This window comes from Mesocricetus auratus, unplaced genomic scaffold, assembly GCF_017639785.1.
Source record: "Mesocricetus auratus isolate SY011 unplaced genomic scaffold, BCM_Maur_2.0 Super-Scaffold_100013, whole genome shotgun sequence".
NCBI lineage: Eukaryota > Metazoa > Chordata > Mammalia > Rodentia > Cricetidae > Mesocricetus > Mesocricetus auratus.
This window is the reverse complement of record NW_024429196.1, coordinates 30,135,806-30,151,508: the sequence shown is the minus strand read 5'-3', so window position 1 is coordinate 30,151,508 and position 15,703 is coordinate 30,135,806.

Here is a 15,703-nt window from a genome sequence, read left to right as displayed (position 1 = left end):
GAGGTTCACTGCCAACCTCTTTTTATGAGGCTACATGCAGGGATGGTTCAACATATGAAAATCTATCAATGTAATCCACCATATGAACAAACTGTGAAAGAAAAACCACATGATCATCTCACTAGATGCTGAAAAAGCCTTTGACAAAACAAGCACTCCTTCATGATAAAGGTCCTAGAGAGATCAGGGATAACAGGAACATACATTAACATAATAAAAGCAATATACATGAAACCAACAGCTAACATCAAACTAAATATAGAGAAATTCAATGCAATTCCTCTAAAATCAGGAACAAGACAAGGCTGTCCATTCTCTCCATATCTCTTCAATACTGTACTTGAAGTTCTAGCTAGAGCAACAAGACAGCAAAAGGAGATCAAGGGGATACAAATAGGAAAATAAGAAGTCAAGCTTTCACTATTTGCAGAGGATATGATAGTTTACATAAGTGACCCAAAAAAGAACCGCAAGGGAACTCCTAGAGCAGATAAACACCTTCAGCAAAGTGGCAGGATACAAGGTTAACTAAAAAAAAATCAGTGGCCCTATTATATACAGATGATAAAGTGGCTGAGAAAGAAATCAGAGAAACATCACCCTTTACAAAAGCCGTAAACAGCATCAAATATCTGGGGATAATGTTAACCAAGGAAGTGAAAGACCTGTATATCAAGAACTTTGAGTCTTCAAAGAAAGAAATCAAAAAGATAGCAGAAAATGGAAAGATCTCCCATGCTCTTGGATTGGTAGGATCAACATAATAAAAATGACAATCTTGCCAAAAGCAGTCTACAGATTCAATGTAATCCCTTCAAAATTCTGGAACAATTCTTCACAGACCTTGAAAGTACAATAATCAACTTTATATGGAAAAACAAAAGGCCCAGGATAGCCAAAAGAACCCTATATAATAAAGGAACTTCAGGAGGCATCACCATACCTGACTTCAACCTCTATTATAGAGCTATAGTCCTGAAAACAGCTTGGTATTGGCACAAAAATAGACAGGTAGACCAATGGAACCTAATTGAAAACCCTGACTTTAACCCACACACCTATGAACACTTGAATTTGACCAAGAAGCTAAAATTATACAATGGAAAAAAGGAAGCATCTTCAACAAATGTTGCTAGCATAACTGGGTATTGGCATGCAGAAGACTGCAGATAGATCCATGTCTATTGCCTTGCACGAAACTTAAATCCAAATGGATCAAAGACCTCAACATAAATCTACCCACACTGAAACTGTTAGAAGAGTAAGTGGGAGATACTCTTCAACAAGTTGGTACAGGAGACGGCTTCCTGAACATAACACCAGTAGCACAGACACTGAGATCGACAATTAACAAATGGGACCTTCTGAAACTAAGAAGCTTCTGTAAGGCAAAGGACACAGTCAACAAGACAAAAAGGCAGTCCACAGAATGGGAAAAGATATTCACTAACCCCACATCTGGCAGAGGGCTGATCTCCAAAATTTACAAAGAACTCAAGAAGCAAGTCTCCAAAACACCAAAAGATCCAACTAAAAGGTGGGGTACAGAACTACATAGAGAATTCTCAATAGAGGAGGCTAAAATGGCCAAGAGACACTTAAGAAAGTGCTCAACATCCTTAGCCATCAGGGAAATGCAAATCAAAACAACTTTGAGATACCATCTTTCTCCTGTCAGAATGGCTAAAATCAAAAACACCAAAGACAATTTATGCTGGAGAGGATGTGGAGAGAGGGAAACACTCCTCCACTGCTACTGGGAGTGCCGACTCATACACCCAATTTGGAAATCAGTATGGAGATTCCTCAGGAAAATGGGAATCAATCTACCACATGACCCAGCAATTCCACCCTTAGGCATATATCCAAAAGAGGCAAATTCATTCAACAAGGACATCTGCTCCACTATGTTTATAAAAGCATTATTTGTAATAGCCAGAACCTGGAAGCAACCTAGATGCCCCTCAAATGAAGAGTGGATAGAGAAAATGTGGTACATTTACTCAGTGGAGTACTACTCAGCAGAAAAAAAAACAATGGAATGTTGAAATTCGCAGGTAAATGGATGGCACTAGAAGAAACCATCCAGAGTGAGGTAACCCCGTCACAAAAAGACAAGCATGGTATGTACTCACTCATATATGGATTTTAGACATGGATCAGGGTAGTGCAAATCTGCACTGCCACTGACAGAGAGTCTGGGAAACAGGAAAGAAACTAAGAGAGATATGCATTTCACCCCAGAGAAGGAATGAGGAAAGATCTTCTGAACAGATTGAGAAAATAGTGAGGGGTGTGGGGGGGGAGCTGGGAAGAAGAGAGGGGGAGAAGAGGAAGAGAGGTCATGGGAGAACAGGAAGGCTGAGTGGGGGGCAGAATAGGGGGAAGTGGGAGTCATAGGTTAGAAGACACATCTGGCACCAGTGAGACCTCTAGTGATCTAAAGGGATGATACCAAATGGCAAGCTGAGCAATAGTGTTGAGACCACCTTAAATGTCCATTCCTGATAATGAACTTGATGTCTATAGCCATCCTAGAACCTTCATCCACTGACTGATAGAAGCAGAGGCAAACACCCACAGTTAAACACTGAACTGAACCCATGGAACCCAATGATCTGAACAAGGGGAAGCTCTTGGACCCCAGACCAACAGCTGGGAGTCCAGCATGGGACTGATCCTGACCCCCTGAATGTGAGACTCAGTAAGGAGGCCTGGGCAACCTATGGGGCTCTGGGCAGTAGATCAGTGTTTATCCCGGGCAAACGGACTTTGTGTGTCCTTAACACAAAGAGTGATGCTCTCTCAGCCTGGACTCTTAAGGGAGATTCTGGACCCTGCCCTGAGTGAAATGACAGACTCTAGATATCCCCTATGTGGAAGGAAGTGGGGATATGGTGGGAGGCTGGGAGGAGATGGTGAGGGGAGTGCAGGAGGAGGGGAGGGGGAGGGAACTGGGATTGATATGTGAAGCAAGCTATTTAAAATTAAAGTAATAAAAACTAAATAAAACTGCTTATGCACATAAAAATAAATAGCACTTTTGACAGAAATAGAAAAATGATATAAGCTATAGTTCATTTGTGACTAGTTTAAGTTGCAGTAGCCAGTAGATGATGGAAGCAGAAGCATTGATCCACAGCTAAACACTAAGCAGAAATCCTAGAATCCAGTTTTGGAGGGAGGAGTGATGAGCAAAAGAGTCAAGACCATGCTAGGGAAGCCCACAGAAACAGGAGACCGGAGCAAGTGAAAGTTCACAGAGCCTAGTCTGACAGCTGGAGAACCAGCATAGGTAGGACCAGGTCCCCTGAATGTGTTTGTCAGATGGAAGACCAGGGCCATCTATGGGACCTCTAGCAGTGGAACTAGTATTTATCCATAGTGCACAGACTTGGGGAGATACTTTCTCAGCCTAGATACGTGGAAGAAGGCTTACACCCTGACCCAAATGATGTGACAGACTTTTATGATCCCCTAAGGAAGGCTTCACTCTCCCTGGGGAGTGAATGGGGAGGTTGAATGGGGGGTTGTTGGGGGTATGGGAAGATTAGAGGGATAGTGAACTGGGATTGGTATGTAAAATAAAATTGCTTCTAATTTAAATAAAAACCAGGAAAAAAGTAACAGATATTCATCAATGTGACTGAAAGAACCTATAGTTCATTTTATTGATTGTTTATTATTATGGCATTTGTTTACCTGTCGCATACTACATATACCTTCATCTATTGTTGGAAATTGTAGTTCCTTCCACTTGGTGAACTCAGGAAACTCCTTTTTAATGTTGTCGTACTTGATTTTTTATTGTCTGGGGAGTGTGTGTGTGTGTGTGTGTGTGTGTGTGTGTGTGTGTGTGTGTGTATACATATGTTTTGGTGTGGAAGTTGATGTAGATAGCACACATATCCTAAAGAATCCAGTCTTAAGTGTCTTGACCAAAAGCTACGAACTCCAGAACAAGTAATTCTGTGCTATCTATTACAGTGTGGTATGAAAGTGAAAGTTTAAATGAGGAAAGAATCAGATAGTAAAAACTAAGAGCATGAGGTGTCAGGGGTAACTTCTCAGATATGGGAACATGCATCATGTTTCACTCATAGCCTTCTTTCTTTCTTCCATGTGCTTCCAGGATGAGGACTACATTTAAAATCAGAAGTTGAAGCTCATACATGGTCTGTTTTTTCCACTTAAATTGCTTGGTAACATCAAGCTAATCTCAACCCTGTCCTTTTGGTTGGGAGTTCCTTTATTACCTTAAGGATTTTGACTCTTCTTTATACCTTCTTGATGAATTCTTGTGCTTTTTTGTATGTATGCAGGAAGGAAACGAGAATAATTATGAATTCTTAGCATAGTTGCTACATGACAAGTGTTTTTTCAATGGGCCATTTTCTGTGTTTATTAAGAATGTGCTGAAGCTATCCTGGGTCTTTTGTTAAATCAAAACAACTCTGAGATACCATCTCACTCCTGTCAGAATGGCTAAAATCAAAAACACCAATGACAATTTATGCTGGAGAGGATGTGGTGAAAGGGGGACACTCCTCCATTGCTGGTGGGAGTGCCAACTGGTTCAGCCACTTTGGAAATCAGTATGGAGATTCCTCAGAAAAATGGGAATAAACCTACCACAAGACCCAGCAACTCCACTCTTAGGCATATATCCAAAAGATGCCCATTCATACAACAAAGATGTCTGTTCCACTATGTTCATAGCAGCTTTATTTGTAATATCCAGAACTTGGAAGCAACCTAAATGTCCCTCAACCAAAGAGTGGATAGAGAAAATGTGGTACATCTACACAATGGAGTACTATTCAGCAGAAAAAAAATAATGGAATCATGAGATTCGCAGGCAAATGGATGACACTAGAAGAAACCATCCTGAGTGAGGTAACCCAGTCACAAAAAGAGAAACATGGCATGTACTCTCTCATATATGGATTTTAGACATAGATCTGGGGAGTGCCAGCCTACAATCCTATGGCCAGAGAGTCTGGGAAACAGAAACTTCATTTAGTGGCTGATCGAAGAAGAGGCAGACTCCCTTGGTTAAGTACTGAGCTGAACTCAAGAAAGCCAGTAACAGAGAGGGAGGACTGATGATCAAAGGGATTAAGACTGGGCTGGTTTAACCCCCAGAAACAGCTGACCAGACAAAGGTTAACTCTTGAATCCCAGATATCAGCCTGGGAATCCAGCATGGGACTGATCAAGACCCCCCTGAATCTGGGTGACAGTGAGGAGGCCTAGGTAATCTATTGAGCCTTGGGCAGCAGATCAGTACCCATCCCAAGTATACACACGGACTTTGGACTCCCATAGAACAATGTGAGGTGCACTCTCACCGTGTACTCTTGGGGAAGGGTCTAGGCCCTGCCCTATATGTAATGACAGACTATGGACACCCCCATGGAGGGCCTCACCCTCCCTGAGGGAATGAGGGGATAATGGGGGGGGGTTGGGGGTAGGGCACGGGAGGAGGGGAAGGAAAGGGAGAGGGACCTGGAACTGAGTTGTGAAGCAACCTTGTTTCTTATCTAAATTTAAACTGGAAAATAAAAGGAAAAAAAGAAAAAGAAAAAAAAAGAATGTGCTGAAGCTATGAAGGAAAATAAGTTCTCTCTGGGTTTTCATAGTTAATGAAGTATTCTTGGGCTTCTCAAAATTCATATGTAAAATGCCACAGGGTCAGAGCAGAGGGAAGGTGGTCAGAAGTGTTAGTAAAATAAATATTTTTCTTTTTTTCCTTTTTTTTAAATTTAAATTAGAAACAAGCTTGCTTTACATCCCAATGCCAGTTCTCTTCCCTCCCCTCCTCTCCTGCCCTCAACTGGCCCCCTATCCCATCCTCTCTCTGCTCCCCAGGGAGGATGAGGCCTTCCATGGGGAATCTTCAAAGTATGTCACATCATTTGAAGCAGGGCCTAGAACCCTCTCTCATGTGTCTGAGCTGAGAGAGTATCCCTCTATGTGGAGTGGGCTCCCAAAGTCCATTCGTGTACTAGGGATAAATACTGATCCACTACCTGAGGACACATAAATTAACAAGACCTCCAAGCTGACATCCACGTTCAGGGGGTCTGGAACATTCCTATGCTGGTTTCCCAGCAATCAGTCTGCTATCCATGAGCGCCCCTTTTTCAGGTCAGCTGTTTCTGTGGGTTTCTCCAGCCTGGTCTTGACCCCGTTGTTCATCACTCCTCCCTCTCTGCAACTGGATTCCAGACTTTAGCTCAGTGTTTAGATGTGGGTGTCTGCTTCTGATTTCATCAGCTACTGGATGAAGGCTCTAGGATAGCATATAAGGTAGTCATCGATCTCATTATTGGAGAAGGGCATTTAAGGTAGCCTCTCCACTATTACTTTGTTTGTTGGGATCAACCTTGTAGATCTCTGAACTAAATGGGTATTTTTCAAGAATAGAGTCAACAAGGCTTTCTAATATATCACACCTAGAAAAAAGAAATGAACTCCAGGTTAACTCCCAAACTAAATAGTAAGTACAAAACAGCCACATCCTATCAAGCCCAGATTCCCAAGCCTACAGCAAGAACAATCAGGGAACATAAACAAACTTTCTCCCTATCACTAAAATCCCTGATAGAGTTGTAGTTAATTCCCCAATGTCATTAAGGCATGTACCTTGTAGCTCCATCATATCCAACGCTAATACCCATCCTCAAAGAAAATGTTTGAAGAGTCAGGCCTTCCCTTTGTTCTCCATTAAGTATGACTCTCTGCTGGCTCACCAGGAGGAGGGATCTTGCCCCAGAAAAGTACAAGCATGAATACAGACCTTATTCTGACACAACTTTACTCAGCCTATTTAAGGAACCAGCTTTATCTCTAGGCCACAACCACCAATTGCAGCTGCTCTAACCTCTGGTGACCAGGAATAAAGAACATGTGGTGACTCAATCAAACCTTGAAATCTGTTTGACTATCTGTCTTCTTATACATGGAATAGCTCTATCCTGGAAATACCAAGAATTAAGTATTCTTACCTCATTCGGTTTATAGGTGTCAAACCCATAGGAGGAATTTAGTGTCCATCGTTTAGTTAGTTTGCTAATGGTTAAACAATACTACTGTATACCTAATGTATAAATACTACTACTGACTGTCTAATGAACAGTCAAGAGAAAAGAAGAGGCAGTAAAGTATAAGCATGACCTCACATTTAAGAAGGGAAGTCACTCATTTTCATATGAAGGATGAATTACAAGCAAAGTAGTATATACAGATAAAGTATTTGTTTTCTGTGAATTCTTCTTTCTTATCACATATATTGGAGAATAGATTTATTGACCAATTACAGACACTTACTGTCCTCTGGACATTATCAAGTCTCTACTTGACCGTGCATCATTGGAAATAATGAGCTACCACTAACCATATAAACATATCCAAAGAACAAACAAGCCACAATTGAACATTTAAAAATTGTTGATGCTCAACAATTAAATTTAATCAAAAATTAAAATAGAAAAGGTTAGTCTTTCTTGAAAAATTTTACTATATTTTTCCATTGTCATTGTTACAAGTACAATCCTGAAATCCACAAAGGGGACAACACAGAATAGTACTTAGTGGTTGATAAACCATTGGCAGCTACTGGGTATTATTTTGCAACAAGCAAGGGAACTTAGATATTTGTTAGGTAATTCTGTTAGCCATCATTTGTTAGGTAATTTTGAAATATTAATGTGTATGTGCTGGTATGCCAGAAGAGTGTCTGATCAGTTGGGGCTTGTTGTTACCAGCAGTCATAGATACCTAGCTTGTTATATGAATGTGGGTATACACCTGTGGTCCCATGACTTCACAGCAGTTACCCTTAACCACGGAGCTATCTCTCTACTACCTGGCTTTTATATAACTATAAACAATATGCTAAAATACAAATCAAACTTTTATGGCTTATAGCCTCATTCAACATTCATGAAAAAACTAAATTAAAAATAATCAACTTACTATGAGTTTGGAGTGGAAGAGTAATTTAAAGTATTGATGAGGCAGGTTCTTTTATTCTATTAAACCTAGAATATATGGGTTTTCACTAAGCTAGAACATTTGAGAATAGAATACATGATAATTTTTAATGTAATGAATGCTTTCCAAACAGCCATCAGTCTGGGGTCCAAGAGCTCCCCTTTGTTCAGGTCAACTGTTTCTGTGGGTTAAAGCAGCCCAGTCTTAACTCCTTTGCCCATCAGTTCTCCCTTTCTGACACAGGATTCCAGGAGTTCAGTTCAGTGTTTGTCTGTGTATCTGCCTCTGCTTTCATCAGTCGCTGGATGAAGGTTCTGTTTCCTAGACACTCTGGCAGTGGGATTGTATTTTAACAATCAATTGGCAGTTCACAAAGGGATCAGATACTCTCTTCTGATCACCATGGGCACTACATGCATGTGGTGGATAGACACACATGTAGGCACATAAAAATAGTACTTTTAAAGAAATAGAACAAGTTATTGAATATAATTCATTTGCGCCTAGTTTCCTTTTTACAGAAATAGAGATACATTAGTTTTGACTGAAAGAGCCAGTAGTTCATTCAATTGATTGATTAACACCATTGCATTTGTTTACATGTATGTCACATACTGTTTATACCTTCATCTGTTGATAGAAATTTTAGTTTCTTCCACTTGCTGAACACATGAAACTCTTTTTTTAATGTTATCATACTTTATTTTTATTATCTGGGGAGTGTGTCTGTGTTTATAAATATGTTTCAGTGTGGAAGTTGATGCAGATAGCCCACATGTCCTAAAAGAGCTAATCTTAAGTGTCTTTACCAAAAGCTACAAACTTTAGGTCAAGTAATTCTGTGCTACCAGTTACAGTGTGGTATGAAGGTGAAGAGCTACAATGAGCAAAGATAAAGGTAGTAAAAACTGAGGAGCATTTGATCAGGCGAGATGCTAAGATATCAGGGGTAGCCTCTCAGATAAGAGAACATGCACCATGTTTCACTCATAGTCATGATTCTTTATTCTATGTGCTTCCAGGATGAGAAAGGAGAGGGCTACATTTAGAATCAGAAGTTGAAGCTCCTACATGGTCTGTTTTTTCCACTTAAACTGCTTGGTAGCATCAAGGTAATAACAAATCCATCCATTTGCTTTGGGGGATTCTTTTATTACCTTAAGGATTTTGATTCTTCTACCTTCTCTATGATTACTTGTGCTTTCCATATTTTGCAGGAATGAAAGGAGAATAATTATGAATTCTGAGCATAATTGCTACATGACAAGTGTGTTTTCAATGGGCCACTTTCTGTGTTTATTAAGAATGTGCTGAAGGTATGAAGGAAAATAAGTTCTCTCTGGGTTTACATAGTTAATAAAGTATTCTTGGGCTTCCCACAATTCATATGTAAAATGGCACACGGTTAGATCAGAGAGAAGGTGGCCAGCGGTTTAGCAAATTGGCTAAATTTCAAGAACAGAATCAATGAGATTTTCTAATATATCACACACATAGCAAGAGAAAGGAATTGGAGTCCAGGATAACTGCAAAACTTTAGTAAGTCCAACAACTGAATGAGCTGGCTGAGAAGACAAGAATGGAGCAGATTTTCCCAGGAAGACAATGAGTTGAATTTTAAGCACATTTCAGTTTCCATGTATTCAACTGAGTGTGTAAGACAGTTTTAAAACTAAGCCTAGAGCTGTGCCAATGGCACATATTTAGATATGGTTGGAAAATAATTTCCAGCTTTAGTGTGAAAATGAGTGGGTTAGTATGGACATCAATGAAATAGTATACAAGACATTTGAGGGTTGAGTTGATGAAAGAAGGTTTAAAAGGAGCAGAGACTGGAATAAAAACTGAGAAATGCAGGTACTTGTAAATGGAGTTCTTGATTGGTCTAACTAAAAAACCCAGAGTCAGATATAAAGGAAAATGTTGAGAGATCAGAGAGAAGAAGGAGCAAGCTACCACCATACTCCTTAGAGTATTAGCAGACAAGAGACTGAATTCCAGTTTCTCCCTGTATATATCCTGTTTCTGCCCAGCTAGCTCATTTCCTGTTTGTCTGTGCACACCTCGAGACCTCTATGGTTAGCTAGTGGCAAGTTCTATTCAGACAGGCTTTATTTGTACAAGCAAGATATCACCACATATCACCCTTTTTGTCTAAAATTTAAAAAGATTTTAACAAATATAAGAAAAACTATGTACAATAAGTATAATAACTATACACAATATAAATAGGCAATGAGTATATAAACAATGTCTAGTCCTTTATTCTTTGACAAATTCAGAGAATAAACTCCATTCTCTATTCTTTCATGATGAGTATAAAGTCTTGTACTTAATTTACTTTCTATTAGAATTTGCATTATCAAATATCTTATAATGTCTTTCAAACCTATTATACTTAACACACATTTAGTGAGGTTTTTCTTACTAAATCTTGTAAACAAGGAAAACTATAACTAAACTGTCTAGTTTTCAACTCCCTCAAACACCTGAGAAGGAAATAATATTAACTGAGTAAACAGGAAGTGAGAGCAAGCAACTTCCAAAAAATGTGAGAAAAGACAGAAACAGCTGACTGCCTGGACAATCACCAAAGTTTGCTCTTCAAAGTCAGTGAACCCTTCTTCTGCCTATAGGCCTAGTATATCTGGCAGACATTTCTGTGAAGCAGAATATTCTGAAGGACTGTCCTGCCTTATCTTGGCAATGTTTGCAGTCACTTTTATTGGTGTCCTGTTGGTCTGATTTGGACAGCAGACTGTCAGCACTTGAGGCAATGACATCTTTGCCACAAAGAAAGTAAACCCCATGTAGAGTTTCTTCAACGACCATCATCTATTCAGATATAAACTGATGTAGCCAGGAGCAGACATGTCCCATTGTCATAAAAATAACCTATGTTATTAAAACATATTAAATGTCATATTTTGTAGATATCTGAAGTGTTTGGAGACAACCTGTCTTTCTACAATATCTGTTTGACCTTGTAAACATACCTAATGTTACTATGAGTTTGATTATAATAGTTGACTAATTATTAAACTACATTTCCCTATTGCCCTACATAGTTGATAATACTAAATTTCAAGGACTAGAAATTTGTATTACATTGTTAAATAAGCTTTATAGATGCAATATCTTAAACACTATTAGAAAAGTATGTACAGTATGTTTTAGCAAAATTAATTTCATATTTGTATCAATATACAACATTTATAAACAACATATAGAAATCCAATCAAATGTAAAATATTTAAAATAGGTAGATACATTTAAGAGTAGATGCAATAAGCTACCTTTTCATCTTATTATATCTATATAGCTATATCCTCTCTTTATTCTTTTCATAGTATACTCCATAATCTACCCTTTTATCCTATTATATCTGAATTATTCTTTTTTAAAAAAAGAAGCTAGAATATAATCCCCTTTGTTCAACTTTCTTCCTGAACTTAAGCAACATTTTATGACCAATCCCCCTAAACAATGACAAGTATCCTTAATGCAAAGAGTGACCAAAACCCACCCATCCCACCTCCTGGGAATGTGAGTGTTGTGTTCTTAAAGTTAGTTCCTGCTGTCTGGGGGGTGATGTCATCTTTTAGGGAATCCAGAAAAGAAAAATTCAGTGGGTTAGGGAGGAGGAGAATTCCTCACCGTGTCCTTAGCTAAAAGGGGTGGACCTGTGTTGAGCAACAAATGTCCTGTAAGAGGTCTCCAATTTCCCATGGTCTCAACTCCAGCTTCAGTCTTGCTTCTGCATTCCAAAGTGAAGAATGAATAATATGGATAGCAGCCAAGAGTTTCATTTTAAAAAACAAGGAAGTAAGAATTCTCTTCATAAGAGCACACAGGGTCTAGTAGCACTGCCTGGGGACTGGCAGGCAGGGATGTCTATTTCTGTTCTCCTCCAGGCTCAGCACTTCTAGGCCTGCTTTTCTCAGGAGCACATTTTCTTCCAGCTTATATCTAAGATATAAAAAGTTTAAAAACATGTACAGTATTTTAATTACCCATAAACTAGAAAGGTTCACTGAACAAACCAGCTTAAGGTGACTCAGCTTCTACCACCTATTGTTATTTAAGTCCTGTTCATGGGTGCAGGCATGGGCCAGTCCTTCCCAGAGCTAATCCCCTTGCCTCAAGTTGGTGTTTTAATTTCCAAATCTTGTTGTTATGATAAAGTGTCTACTTGATCACACAATACAAGAAACAATGAGCCATTATTACAGACCTTGAAGTATCTAGGATGTTCTACAAAAGATACTTTTGTCCCTCCTGGGTTGTCTGACTATTGGAACAGTGAACCTCAAGAAATTAGATTTCACTCAGGAATCTTGTACTTGGAGAAGAAAAAGCTGATGTTATAGGCACAGCCAGAAGACAAAACTTTCCCCAGGAGAATGATACATGATGTATTAGACTGCCTTTCAGGAGGGATTGAACCCAAAAGAGACCACACCTTGACCAAAGTAGATAATTATACTCAATTCATAGTATGGAAGTGGTCATTTCAGCTGGAAAAACTGAGAGCTTCTGTTCAAATATGCAAATAGTATTAGTGGATAAAATAGACTTATGCCATGTGAAAAGTGATTATTAACAAGTTTAGCTTGGATGACCTCAACACACAGAGCACTTTATGTTTTACTTTCTTTGAATCATGGACTACAATAAATATACAATGTGATTTATTTATTTGTTTGTTTGTTTTGGAGCTAAATTTAGAATGCTTAAATTTTTTTTACATTTCTTACAAATTTTTAAAGCACTAGCAGTGACCATTATGTTTTATTTGACCTGATGCATAAGTACAGCCCACTTATATAATAGCTTATTTATCTTCTTTAGATTTTAACATGAGATAAATAAGTGAAAGCAAAATAAAATTTAATGTTGTAAGTCAAAATATTCTGGCATCACTCTGAAAATAACATATAAAACACTTTAGATTTCTGTTTTTTCTATAGTTGAAAAATAGCATTCTTGGTCATTTCCTAGATACTTATACAAACTCATATTAATTTTCCAGACTAATTACAGATGGCATGTATAGAGCTAAGATCAGTACTAAAGGCACAGAAAGTCTACTCAATACAATTATACAAGAAAATTGCACCAATCTAAAACATTGAAGTACAAGATATTATAAAACCTCAAGTAGACATTAACAGACAAGAACTTTACCATGACACTATATAACTGAAATGCCAAAACAAAAAAGTAAAGGCTCCAAGAAAAGCTGTCACTCCACTTGTATGGGTAAAGCCATCAGAATAACATCAGATCTATGAGCAAAAATTGTATCATCCACAGGAATATGAGAGCTATTTCATGATTTAGAAGTAAATAGTGATTAATCAAGGAAGAAAAAACAAAACAGTTGAATCCCAGTACAAATTAAATTTCTGACCACTAAGCTAGTGCTCCAGAAGATATTTAATGTTTGCTACATAGATAAATGATAGGGAAACTTTGCAATAAGTAAGTTAAAGGTAAGGGGTCAAGGACTTAAAAAACAGACAAATGGAATTGAGTGAAATTTTAAAAGTTCCTCACAACAAGAAAAGTAATTGGCAGAATGAAGTGGGAGCTGACAGAGTGGGGGAAAATCTTCCCCAAATATCCATCTGACAAGTGATTAATGTTCAAAATATAATAAAAGTTCAATCAATTAAGCACCAAAAAGTAGCCAATCAATGAAAAGAAAATTGAACTGACCAGATAGATATAAAGGAATAAACACAAATTCCCAATAAACTTACAACAAAATTACCTTCTCTGTGTATTAAGGAAATTGAAATGGAAATAACACTGAGGTTCCCTATGTCCTCACTGAAAATGGGTGTTATTTAAAAAATGCTGACAAGGATTGAGGGACACTTATACACTATTGGTAGGAATGTGAACTAATGCAGTTATTTTGAAGTTCAGTATGGAAATTAAAAATAAACCCCTAAAATTGACCAAGCATGTTTGTATCCTGAAGTTACCTTGAGTCAGAATTCCACATAAATACCTAAACATCTGTCTTGATCACTTGATGAATTAATAAATGAACTGATAAATGAATTGAAGAGAACATGGTATATAAAAATGATTGAGTTTTAATCTGCAATAAAGAAGAAGTAAATTTTGTCACCTGCTGGAAAGTAGATGAAATTGAAAAATTAAGCAAATAAACCAAACTCAGGAAAACAAGCATACTCTCTTTTTTTAATGTATAGTATCCAGATTTTAAATAAACGCAATGCATAGCATGATATCATCTCATATAAAAATAGACAAAGGAATATGTTGTAGAAAAGAGATATAGAAAAGGTTCAGAGAGGATAATAGGAGAAAGACAAATATTTTATTTTCTCTAATATCTATATCTAATAATATGTTAATTCAAAGTCCGTCAAACTATTTCTTTATCAGACAACTAATTGTTCTGAGGTCAAAACCTGCATAAAAACTTCTTCTCAATCTAGTAAACTATTCACTTTGGATACTGCATTTCTGAGGACCAACTTTACCACTTGAAAATCAACAGGTGAGAAGGACACATAGGTGTCCCTAAGACCAAGTCCAGTATCTAGCATCTAGCAAGAGATTGTGAGGCTACTCCACAAAAATGAAATACACCTCATGCATCTTATCTCCATTAACATGTTGCACATTCATTTCTTTGAATGTGGCCTTCTTGTTAGGAAATTATTTTTCTGAATCTATATAGATAAAGATCCTCCTCCATCCCATTGCAATCAATATAGAAACCAGGAAGCAGACAGGCAAAGCTCTACCTTTTTCTACAAAGCTGCATGTAACCAAATTGTGCCCTCTGAGTGTGGGTGACAGTTGTGTGGCTTGGGTAGTCTGTAAGATCCCTGGCAGTGGGACCAGAATTTATCCCTAGTGTTTAATCAGTATTTTGGCACCTATTTTCTTTAGAGGGATACCTTCCCTAGCCTAGATTTAGGGGAAGAGCCTTGATCCTGCCTCAAAGAGATGTGCCATACTTCTTGAGATGGTGTAGAGGGGAGTTGGGGAGAGGTGGAAGAGGGTAAAGACTAGAACTCAGATTGGTATGTAAAATGAGAAAAGATTGTTTTAAAATAATAATCACGTCCAAAACTCAATTTTTATAAGTTTTTCTTAATGTATCAAAATTAAAATTGGTTCTGTTTTTTATTTATTTTATAAATTAATGTTAGGAATAACTCTCTGATGTGTCATTGGATTAAAATTTTTGGAAGATGTAATTATTTTAAGATAAAGACAAAAAAAGAAAAACCAACTTTGACATCATTTCTAGGTAGAGCTATGATCAACTCCCTCCTCCTGAATAGTCCCATTCTGACTTTTAATGGTCCAACTAAACTGATTCTCATGACATGCCTTCAGCCTAACCTATCACAGAAATGTCTCACTTTCCAGTTCTAAGACTCTAAATCTAAGCAGTTAGGAAGAGCATGGGAACTGTTGGTCAACATTCTCGTATGTATCTCACCTTGGAGACTGTGTGCAGTGTCCACTTCTTGACTCATGGCTAGAGGACTGCTGACACATAACTACTAGCAGTCATTCTCTGGTCTAGAAACACCACCTACCCCATGTCTGAGATATTTATAAAAGGGAAATCATCATCTACAAACACAACCCACAGATTTCCACCAAAACGAGTTTTGTGTCATAATGACTCATTAAAAAATGAACCATA